We start from the raw sequence: 12,057 nt of genomic DNA, 5'->3' as shown, positions 1-12,057 counted from the left end.
TCTTCCAGGAAGCCTTGCAGCTGGTCAGAGTAGCTAATATGTGACTGACCAGTGGGCTGGCCTGCTATAAGTCAGTCTCCTGTGTTAATTGGAACTCACAACCACTAGAGGACACTGTGGCTCTTGCCTGTCACACCAGCTGCAAAGATAATTCAGCCCAGCTGTTTCTTTATACTGTCTTCATATCCAACAGGACCATCCTGCATTGTAGCAGGACCAGCACAATATTAAAGAAGCCCAACATCATGGGAAAATGGTCCCTTACCACCACCACATACAACTAGATTTCAATTCTTTCCTTGAGGGATATTCCTCACAATCGAACACATAGGCAGCTCAGATCTTTGACTCTTACGGCTGGCAGTAGATTCTTTTGTTGATTAATATCCAGCTTGTAATTGAAGTTCATCGATTTTTGCTGAATTTCAACATTTGACTTGTGAAAATTAAAGACTGGTGGGGTTTTTCTTTCCTTAAAAAAAGAAGTTTCATAGTGTTTCCAGACCCAATATGTAACCGTCACCAACAAAGCTTCGAGAATAAAACGTCTGGCTTATAACGCAGTTGTAACAAGTGTAATCCAGCAAATTGAAATGAACTTACGTAGATGAATCTTGCATATTTCTTCTCTATGATAGGCTACGGATATTGAAAGGGTAACAGAGCACATATTATAGCTAATCATCCATTCAGCTCCCTGTGACATTTTAAGGACACAGAAGAGGCATCAATTCCTATTGGCTAACATTTTTGCTTCATTACCCTTTCATCCAAGTGACCAAAAGAAAGTCTCATCAGCTTCCCTTTCCATTGATGTGATATATCAACAGTCTCTTGAACGGTTTATCTTGGAGTAACAGATGCTGAGAACAGGCAGTTGATGGTTCGAAGATGCTGTTCCTGTCAACTTTGAAACTGTTAGCGGTGGAAGTGTGAATGTATTTTTTCATCAACTAGTGCTAATTGGCTTACCAATGCCAGAATGTTTGTGTTATTACCAATGCTGTATTTTCCACTGTCACTAGTCTGTTTCCTGCTAATTGCTGTACTCTTCTGTTTTTGCCCTTCATGCCCCCTGACCTTTTGTTGTTTAGTCGTTTAGTCGTGTCCGACTCTTTGTGACCCCATAGACCAGAGCACGCCAGGCACTCCTGTCTTCCACTGCCTCCCGCAGCTTGGTCAGACTCATGTTTGTAGCTTTGAGAACACTGTCCAACCCTCTCGTCCTCTGTCATCCCCTTCTCCTTGTGCCCTCCATCTTTCCAAACATCAGGGTCTTTTCCAGGGAGTCTTCTCTTCTCATGAGGTGGCCAAAGTATTAGAGCCTTAGCTCCTTCCAGTGAGCACTCAGAGCTGATTTCCTTAAGAATGGAGAGGTTTGATCTTCTTGCAGTCCATGGGACTCTCAAGAGTCTCCTCCAACACCATAATTCAAAAGCATCAATTCTTCGGTGATCAGCCTTCTTTATGGTCCAGCTCTCACTTCCATACATCACTACTGGGAAAACCATAGCTGTAACTATACAGACCTTTGTTGGCAAGGTGATGTCTCTGCTTTTTAAGATGCTGTCTAGGTTTGTCATTGCTTTTCTCCCAAGAAGCAGGCATCTTTTAATTTCGTGACTGCTGTCACCATCTGCAGTGATCATGGAGCCCAAGAAAGTAAAATCTGTTACTGCCTCCATCTCCTCTGCATTTCCACCCCCTATGGACAGGTGCTTGCCAATTTAGGATTACATCATGCATCTGGTGAAGTGGACTGCAGTCCATGAAAGCTTGTGCCATAACAGGTTTGTTAGTCTTTGAGGTGCCAAATGACTTTTTGTTCTCCATAGTTCATATCGCAAAGAAGACAGACAAGGACACTGCCTTCAGTTTCATTCAATCAATAATTTCCTCCAAAATTAGGAATATGTATCCCAGGTGATTGAACCATTATTGTATTTAAAGATAGGCTCTTAAATGAGCAAGGAAGCTTAGTCATCAGCTCAATAGCTTATTTTTAGATGTAGAAGTAAACCCAAACATTTCACTTCCATTAAAATTATGTAGCCTATGACATCTTGAAAAGCACCTTTTTGCCAGCATAGAAAACAAAACAAAAACCACTCCTATACTTTGCTGGAAACAGGTATTCCATATATATTGAGATTTACTTAATCCTGCTTTTCCCTTCAGTGAGAAAGATTTTAAAAAATGAAATCAAGAAGATGGAAAGAGAGTACAATACTAAATTTAATTGTGCTAAAAATATATATTGACATCATTGTCTCTGACAAGCATTTTATTTGTCTATTTATTTATTTTTTGCCATAAAAAGGGAGTGGTCTTTTCCCCTGGAGGTTCTTGTACACTATACAGAAAATGGATTTGATTATTATTTTGTACCACTTGTGACAGTCCCATTCTGCAGGAAAGAGATACAGATACAGATTGAAGTCCTACTGAATTCAGTGGGGTTTTCCCCACAGGTAAGTAGGGCTAGGAATAAAGCCTTAAATAGTAAAAAGATCCTTGTGCTTGGAATTAGTGGACTCTAAAGCAACATAGATCTGAAATTGGCTTAAAATATTGGGTTCACTTCCTTGGAATAATGGCCCAAAAGTCACCTGTGATTCCCAGGGGCTGTGTGGTGGTGCAAAAATTATGCTTGGCTTGGAGAAAGGAGATGCAGAGATATTTCTTTCCCTCTCTCATAATTCTAAAACCCAGAGTCATCTAACAAAACAGGACTGCAAGCGCCCAGCATGAAAGGTCTGAGATGGCAGGGTGACTATCATCCAGTCAGCAGGATGCAAACAATCTGGCCATGTGCTATCAGCTGCTACTTTAAAACAGCCTTTGTGTAGTGTGCCATACCAGTGGTAAGCATGTGACCTCCAGATGGGCATTTTCCTATTGCTTACTGGCAGGAATGCCAACTTGAATAAAATATTGGGGGCAGGGGAACAGGCAAGCCCCACCCCGCATAATCAATCACATGATGTGGTGCAAACACACCACTTGAATGGCAATTCCCATCAACTTTTGGGCCCTCGGCCTCCTCAAATATTTTTTTGGGGGGCTGAAGACCCCTCAAACCCCAGGAGGTGGTTCCTATGTACCCTGGGAAGTAGAGGGAGTGGTGGTGGCAACTTCAGTGCAGTCCAAATGCACTGGCAGAGCCTATCCAACACTTCTGCTGGTGTGTTTGCATCACAGCAACCTCTCCAGTGCCCCCTGCCTCCTGGCAAGCAACAGCAACATGACCGACTGGAGGTCAGGTGTGTGGTGGTGCCCCATCATGTCATTTCTAAAGCTCAACAAAGTGAAGGACACTGTCCTCTTTCTGTGCTCCTCCTGATGGAAAACAGGCAGATGGGGACAGATATAAAGGTAAAGGTACCTCTGCCCATACGGGCCAGTCTTGACAGACTCTAGGTTTGTGCGCTCATCTCACTCTATAGGCCGGGAGCCAGCGCTGTCCGCAGACACTTCCGGGTCACGTGGCCAGCGTGACAAGCTGCATCTGGCGAGCCAGCGCAGCACACGGAAACGCCGTTTACCTTCCCGCTAGTAAGCGGTCCCTATTTATCTACTTGCACCTGGGGGTGCTTTTGAACTGCTAGGTTGGCAGGTGCTGGGACCGAGCAGCGGGAGCGCACCCCGCCGCGGGGATTCAAACCGCTGACCTGACGATCGGCAAGTCCTAGAGGCTGAGGTTTTACCCACAGCGCCACCCGCGTCCCCTGGGGACAGATATACCCCTGCTTTAAGTCATTTACATACTGTCTTCTCTTGTTTGTTATGTACTACTATCGATGACTAAGCTCTTTAGCGATGAAACGTCAGATTACCGGAATGATGTCCAAGCACTGAACCACTGTTATATCACACTTGGACTCTCATTTGCAATTGTTCAAGATAAAATTTATTTTGGAAGGAGAAGAAATGAGCACTGAACCACTGATATATTAAAGGTGAACTCTTTATTTACTGTGCTTGTTATTGTTTAAGATAAAACCTATTTGGGAAAGAAACTACTTGCCATTTTTATGGACGTTTGTTGTTTGATTACCGATAGTTGCCTTGGTGATATTATCTTGTGTCGATTCCATTATTGAATGGCAAGTTCATCTAGATATATGTCATAAGCGTAAAATCAACTTAAAGCCATGTAAGTGATTTGCCAAATTTGTAAACTAGGTCCATCTCTCTAGACACAGTTTCAGAAGGTCAGGCATCAGAGAGTATCACAATTCTTTGCTATACGAATCCCTAAAGCTGCTTTTATTCAACTGAAGCCAGCAATCTCTCATTGCTTTGTGAAATGCTACCTTTATCTACTTCTGTGGATCCAGTTTGCCTGCATCAACCTATTCCGGCGGGAATTCAAGGTACAGAAAATCGTAGATTCAAATTCTTAAGGGACTGCTCACATTACCCAGTTGCTGCTCTCAAAGCACAGCCTATTGTGAGTGAGAGGCACATGTGGCACTTATAGCAGTGGCCTTGCAATACTGACAATGGCAGCCAGACAGCATTCTTTCTTCTGAGCTCTCTGTCAGAATTCATGCTTAACACATAATACACATATCATGTGAACAAGAATCCCTTTAAGACATTGCTCTTGTAGTTGTATGCCAAGTTGTGTGTTGAATGGTTGTCTGCAAAAGGGACCCTGTGCGTAAAAAGGGGGAGCAGCAAAAACAAACAGTATAAACAGTTCAGAATATATTAGTTTATTGATTTACAGCATTGTCCTATAGGACAGGGGAAAATTGTGCTATGAAATTGACTACAAAAGCAATTAAAAAGGGGCTGTGTATCCAATGCTGTAGCAACAGAGTCATGCAACAAGACTCTCATTTCCTCTCCTCCCCCTCTGGATGGCAAATTATTATTATTATTATTATTATTAACAGCAACAACAACAACAACAGTGGCCACACCCTGGAAACATCTTCAACTGGCCGGCAAAACCAAGTGAGGGTAGCCAATGGGTCTCAAACCCTTAATGACTTAGGGACTTCCCCTGCATGCAAATACAGATTCTGGTAAATGGAGGAGATGAGACCAATAGTGGGTTCAATGGTCAAGAAGGCAGTTTCTGCATGTGCTGCAGAGGGAAGTGAGGGGCAGATGGGGCTCATGAACCTGGGAAGGTAGTCCATCTAAGAGAAGGAAAACTCTGATTCTAAACCTCCTTGTGGGATATAACTGCCTTGTGTGATATTTAAAGGCTCTAACTCAAGATATGTAATCTTCACACTAGAAATTTCTTCTTTTGCTGGGATGGTGTTCTCTTGTTCTATAGAGTTAGGGAACATTTCCATCCTTTTTATTCTGGCAATGCTCCTGTGCCTTTCAACAGCTGCATGACGAGCAGAAATTGAGCAGCTGATTCTTTTCCAGGCATTCAGAAGCCTAACCGAATTCTCGACCCATTCCTTGTGAGAAATTGGACAGCTCAGCATTTCACAGGGCTCAGATTCACTGCCCATCAAACATTTAGGGCAGTCTTCCCGCTGTAGCACAAAAAGCATTCTGGTTGAATGTTGCAGTTTAGAAAGCGACTTCTGTTCCAACTATTATGGCAGCCACTCCAGATTCTTGCCATCTTTTGAGAATCCCACTTAGGCGAATGAGTGATTATACTAGCAATTATTCAGCCTTTTCACAAACCATCTGGAACCTCGCAACATTTTACTCTTTCACTCTAATTCTTAAAACCATCACTGTTATCACAATTAGCAGCAGCAGCAGACAAAACTGCATTTTTGCCCCTTTGTTGTTTAGCCAATACCTTTTAATTCTCACATCTGCAAGGAATGGGATGCCATCAGTTTACACAATATGCTAATCCTTTCATACTCAACTATATTTATTATTACAAGCAGTGTTTCATAGGAGCAAATGGGGCTCTGCCCCACCAGCTTCAGCCAGACCCACACTGCAGGAGTGGCAAGGCCTGTTAGCTTCCTCCTCCTTAGTCTGCATTGCTGCTCATGTAGAAACCAGCAGGGAGGAGGATGGGGGCAAAATTAGAATTTGTTGTCTCCTCCTGTCATTGGCTCTGACTCCATCTGCTGTCAGTCTCCCAACCTTTCACCCTACCAGCCATCGCTGGTTGCAAGATATGTGCACACTCTTGTGTGGAGTAGCCCCCAGAAGATTCATTAAGGGCAAATGTGGCCCTTGCATAAAAAACAGTAGCGACCACAGACCAGAGTGCCCCTGTTGTAGAGATGATGCTGTGATGGACAGTTTAGGTCAGCTGAACTGTGTTGACTAACATCTCTTTTCAGTGCTATCTCTGTTACATGGAGGGTCTTTTTGAAAGAGAGGAGTCCTTCTAATCTTTGGTTGACCTACACACCAGTTTGTTGCAGCAGACAACAAACCACACTATACAACCCAAGGAGCTGAAAGGGAAGGAACCAAAGCACAGGGAGATTACGTAGCATCCCTGGCAGGAGACAAGACAAGTTGGATGGTGAAGGAGCAGGACTGCAGCAATGGGAGGAAGAATCAATGGGAAGGAATCTCCTCTCTCCACAGAACATCCCATCCTTCATACCGCCAGTCTTAAAAGCTAGGCGATAATAATATTGAATAGATTGGTGGCCCAGAAACTACTAAGATCCAGGTTGGCTCCTTCAGTTTGCTGCTGCTCAAGACTGAGAAATGATCTTCAAAAAGTGAAATCCCAGTGGATTGCTCACTAGCCAAGACCTATAGTATATCTTAGGAATTATAAGAATTCTACCTAAAACAATAGTTTAGTCACTTCTAAAAGCACCGGACTGATAACCAAACTAAATTAGCATTTCAGGCCTCTGTTTGCTCCTTTATAATTTCCTTTACCCATCAACAGAAACCAAGCAGTCATGTGCAAACCCATCACACTTCATTGCATTTCACACATTATTGAACAAGCACTTTAGCAAGAGATAGCTTAGGGACATGGACATGTGGCTTTTAGAAACTGTCCTCCAAATGGGAAATGTTAACCAGTTAATAGCTTACAGTTCCATAGACATAATAAGCCCCAAAGATTATAAATATATTGCCATATCTCTATCATGTGTGAAGCCGTGTGACTTGTATATTTCCCGCTACTTACAATCCAATCCTCCTTTGATATGCATGATTTATTGAATGAACATTATCAATAGCAAAAATTGTCTTTGTCTCAACTGCACACACAGCAACAAGGCAAATATCTGGGAAAATCTCAGAGTCATTTATATAATCAACTAAATCATAAATCACTAAAGGTTGATTTGTATGAGCAAGCTCTCATTCAGCCTATCCTGATTCAGCAGTGCTTGTTTATACAAACCAGGATTGCCAAAGTATAAGAATTCATTGCATGCACAGCTATTAAAAGGTTGGCTGCAATAGGTCCACAGATTACGTTGTATCTGAGATTTTGAATGATACACATTTTAAATGGGTTATTTATGTATACCTGTTATTGTTTACATGCTTACTAAATAAGACAAAACAGAAGAGAATGAAGATGTCCCAAAGCAAATACTGTATATATTTTCCTTTCTTTTTCCTGACTTCCCTTTGGTTGTTGACCATATCAGCAAATATTAAGACACTAGACAATGAAAGGATTATATTTTGTTGATTCTTCTTCTGAGCAGAAGATCTGCCTGTGCTCCAGACTATACAGTTACAGGCCTCAGCTCCAAAGCATTGTCTATCTGCTGCCACTAATCATTTTCTGCTAGGATTGATCCATTATCAGGGCAGCAAGAGAGAATTTCTATCATGGGGGCCATTCCAGAGAAATCTCATTAGAACTAAAGGTCACAGCACAGTATGCAATACTAAATTCATCACAACTCTAGCCATATTTATTCCTGCTGCTCCAACGCAGCAGTAAGTCTCTATTTTATAACATTATTTAAGGTCACAGATGATGCATTGACAGAGACCTTAGGTTGCAGCCCTGAACAACTATCGTCTGGGTGTGGGTGAAACACACACGAAGCTGGAAATGTTAATTTTCCAGTCACCTGGAAGGATGGGAGGGTCACTTTTCCATTCAAAACTGGCCAGTGGAATGGCTGTTCTTACAGGTTCTGAAAGATCTCCCTTAAAGACACAGAGCTGACTCATGGAGACTCTACTTGAGGTAGATTGGCAGGGCTAATCCATGACTCTGCAGATATTGCTGCATGCCAGTTCCCAACATCTCTGTCCATGCTGGCTGGCTGGCACTGCTGGGTGTTAGGAGTTCCCCAGCATCTGAAGGCAGGGCTGGCTCAAAACATTTCACTGCCTGAGATTAAGGACTAGATGGTGCTCCTTTTCCCATTGTGCATACAGAACTGATTATAGACTGCCTGAGGCAGCTGTCTCACATTGCCTAATGATAGGACTGGCCCTGTCTGAAGGGCCACAGGTTTCCCATCCCTGATGCAGATTCTCTCAGAAAACTGTACACTGAGAATGTTTACTAATCGCTTCTAAGATAACATCCTTCACATCTGTTCTGACTGAGATGTCACTCTGAATATAGTATAGCCATCAATGATTCCCAGCTAGCTGCTATTGCTTGGATGAGTTTAAGTTACTGCAGCTTGAGGATATAGGCATGAATCTAGTGGTACCTGAACACATAAACCTTTTCCTTTTTTTAAAAAAAGGTGCTAAATTCAGACAAAAAATACTTTGTTTTTTCAATATATATTGGACCCATGATGAATAAATAAAATTGATAAATAAAACACAATAAAACCAGTCATCTTTTAAGATAATAAAAACTGCAGCCAACAATAGGATACTAAAATATCATCAGCACAAAGATTATTTTTCTCTTTTGCTGGATGATTAAGAGAGAAAAAAAGATTAAAGTAAAACAGTGCCAGACTTATATGGGGATATATCTTTATATCGGGACGCAGGTGGCGCTGTGGGTTAAAGCCTCAGCGCCTAGGGCTTGCCGATCGAAAGGTCGGCGGTTCGAATCCCCGCAGCGGGGTGCGCTCCCGTTGTTCGGTCCCAGCGCCTGCCAACCTAGCAGTTTGAAAGCACTCTCGGGTGCAAGTAGATAAATAGGGACCGCTTAGCAGCGGGAAGGTAAACGGCGTTTCCGTGTGTGGCTCTGGCTCGCCAGAGCAGCGATGTCACGCTGGCCACGTGACCCGGAAGTGTCTTCGGACAGCGCTGGCCCCCAGCCTCTTTGAGTGAGATGGGCGCACAACCCTAGAGTCTGTCAAGACTGGCCCATACGGGCAGGGGTACCTTTACCTTTTTATCTTTATATCTCCATAGGAACTTTTATTTTTAGTGAAAGCTGGCCATTTAAGGGAGGAAACTTGAATCACTTCAATAGCCAGGTCCCCAAAAACCTCCCATGGCTACAACCCGGCTTGAAAGATGGGGATTTGAAGAAGAGGGAGCAGATGAGCAGTAAATGGAAGGGGTGTGTGGAAAGGCATGTAGAAGATCATTTCAACACCATTTCTCTCGCTTACTTAGTAACAGTGGGTGACAGGAACAACTGAAATGTTTCACAATAAACCAGCCACATTTGCTAATGAGCAAACTCCCACAGTGTGTGTGTGGTGGCAGCGGTGGGGGGGGCAGTGGCGGAATCCTTCTTTCCATCTTTTCCCCTCCTTTGTCAATTAAAGCTTACTTGTATTGTATTACTGTAATGTTCCCAAGCCTTGATTTGATTGAACTGGCTAACTGGATATCCTAGGATTTATTGTGTTTCCTGCCTGTTGTAATAAGCTTTGCTTGGGCTGACGCATTCAGAGCAGAGCAGACCAGGCTGGATGTAGGAAGAGAGAAGCATACTGGTTCTTGCTTTTGTGGGAGGCCATTGTCTGACCAAAACTAAACCGGAGGACTGCTATGATCATGTGACTTTGAGCAGCTTCTGTTTAGTATGTGCCATCATCTAGCAGGCAAAGCATGCAGCTTTACGGATTATCACTGCGGCCATTCCTACCATTAGGCAGAGTGAGGTGACTGCCTCAGGCAGCAATGCTGCGTGTGCCACGTTCAAGGTTCTTTTGCTAGTGCACAAACCCCTGAACAATGCAGGTCCGGAATACCTTATGATGTGTCTTACCCTATAATAGTTAAGAAACCTTTTCAGCGTTTGCCATTTCAAAAAGTGTTCTTTGAAATATAGCAGGATATGGGTATGACGGATGATGTTTTAGGATCCTATTGTCCATTGCAGTCTTTATTATCTTAGTTGTGCCTGGTTTTATTGAACCATAATTCATCATAGAATCAGTATATAGAGGAAGAAGATGGCATCACATTTCTCTAAAAATGGAACAGGCTGAATGGTGCCAAATTTAGACTGATTAATGCTAAGGCCAGGGATGCTTGTGTGTGCACAGTGCAGTATTTGGATCTCAGATGCCTTCCTGCAGGCCTGTTGGGAATCACACAGGAGCTGTGTGTTTACTCTCTATATTATTTGGGAGAAGGGCACTTCCAGATGTAGACAATTTACAAGCATGCTTTTAGAAATGGAATAGCTATTCTCCTTCCAACCCCAGAAGTTGGGGGACAATTTTCCTTGAGACCATTGGGTGTAGAGAAATGTTTAAATGCTCCCTCTAAGCCTTGTAGGACTCCCACTCCTGCCTACTTTCTGATGTAATGGGAAGGGAGGAGGAGAGAATGAATTAGAAAGGTAAGTCATAAACCAATAGAGTAAGTGCCCATGGTCGGAGCAGCCTGGGACTCTTATGTTCAGGATAATTTGGTGTCACTGTCAGTGTTCTGCATATTGTCTGACCATATCATCAGGCTGGCCAGCAAGAAGCCCTCTGTTTCTGGGCAATGTGGAGACATATTCCTGCTCTATTAGACCACACCCGGAGTACTGTGTCCAGTTCTGGGCATTACAATTTAAGAAGGATACATGTGCAGAGGACAACAACCAAGATGATCAAGGGTCTGGAGACCAAGCCTTACGAAGAATGGTTGAAGGAGCTCCATATGTTTAGCCTAAGATGAGACTGAGAGGAGATATGATAGCCACCTTCAAATATCTAAAGGGCTGTCACATGGAGCAAGCTTGTTTTCTCCAGCTGTGGAGGGTAGGATCCGAACCAACAGCTTCAAGTTACAAGAAAAGAGATTCTGACTGAACATCAGGAAGAGCTTTCTCACAGTAAGAGCTGTTCAAGAGTGGAACAGACTCCCATGAAAGGTGGTGGGTTCTCCTCCCCTGGAGCTTTTTAAGCAGAGGTTGGATGGTCATCTGTCATGGATACTTTAGTTGTGATTCCTGCATTACAGGGGGTTGGACCAGATGATTCTCAGGGTCCCTTCCAACTCTACAATTCAATGAAAAGAACATTATGGCCTATCCAGTCACAGAATCATAGAATCACAGAATTGTAGAATTGGAAGGGACCCTGCAATGCAGGAATCCCAGCTAAAGCATCCATGACCAATGGCCACCAAGCCTTTGCTTAAATACCTCCAAAGAAGGAGAGCCCACCACCTCCCGAGGGAGACTTTTCCACTGTCAAACAGCTCTTACTGTGAGAAAGTTTTCCTGTATGTTTAGTCGGAATCTCCTTTCTTGTAACTTGAAGCCATTGGTTCGAGTCCTACCCTCTAGAGCAGGATCCTGTTCCAGCATCCTGTTCTCACAGTGGCCAACCAGATGCTTTCAGGAAACCCACAAGCAAGACAACAGCATCCCCACCTCATGGGGCATCCAGCAACTGGCATCAGAAGCATTACTGCCTCTGGCCATGAAGGCATCACTTCCATCATGTCCTTGGATTCCATGGATCCACCATACCCAGCAAGGTTCTCAAGGATGCTGTTGGTGTATTTCCAAAAAACAAAATTAAAAACTGGGTGTGTGGTGGGCCTGCTTGGGATGTGCCTGCTGGGTGTGTGGCTGGCCTGGGATTCTTTAAATAAAGATTTCTTCTGTGTTTCTCCTTCCTTTCCAGGGCTAAGAATATATTGGATGAAGCACCCATTAAGCTAGTTTAGCAACAGCAAACATTCATACCAAGCCTAAAATAAATATAGGGTAGTTTGGCTCATTCAACCTTTCCTGTGTTA

This window comes from Podarcis tiliguerta (genome assembly GCF_965153285.1).
Source record: "Podarcis tiliguerta genome assembly, chromosome: 4".
NCBI lineage: Eukaryota > Metazoa > Chordata > Lepidosauria > Squamata > Lacertidae > Podarcis > Podarcis tiliguerta.
This window is presented reverse-complemented; position numbering follows the sequence as displayed.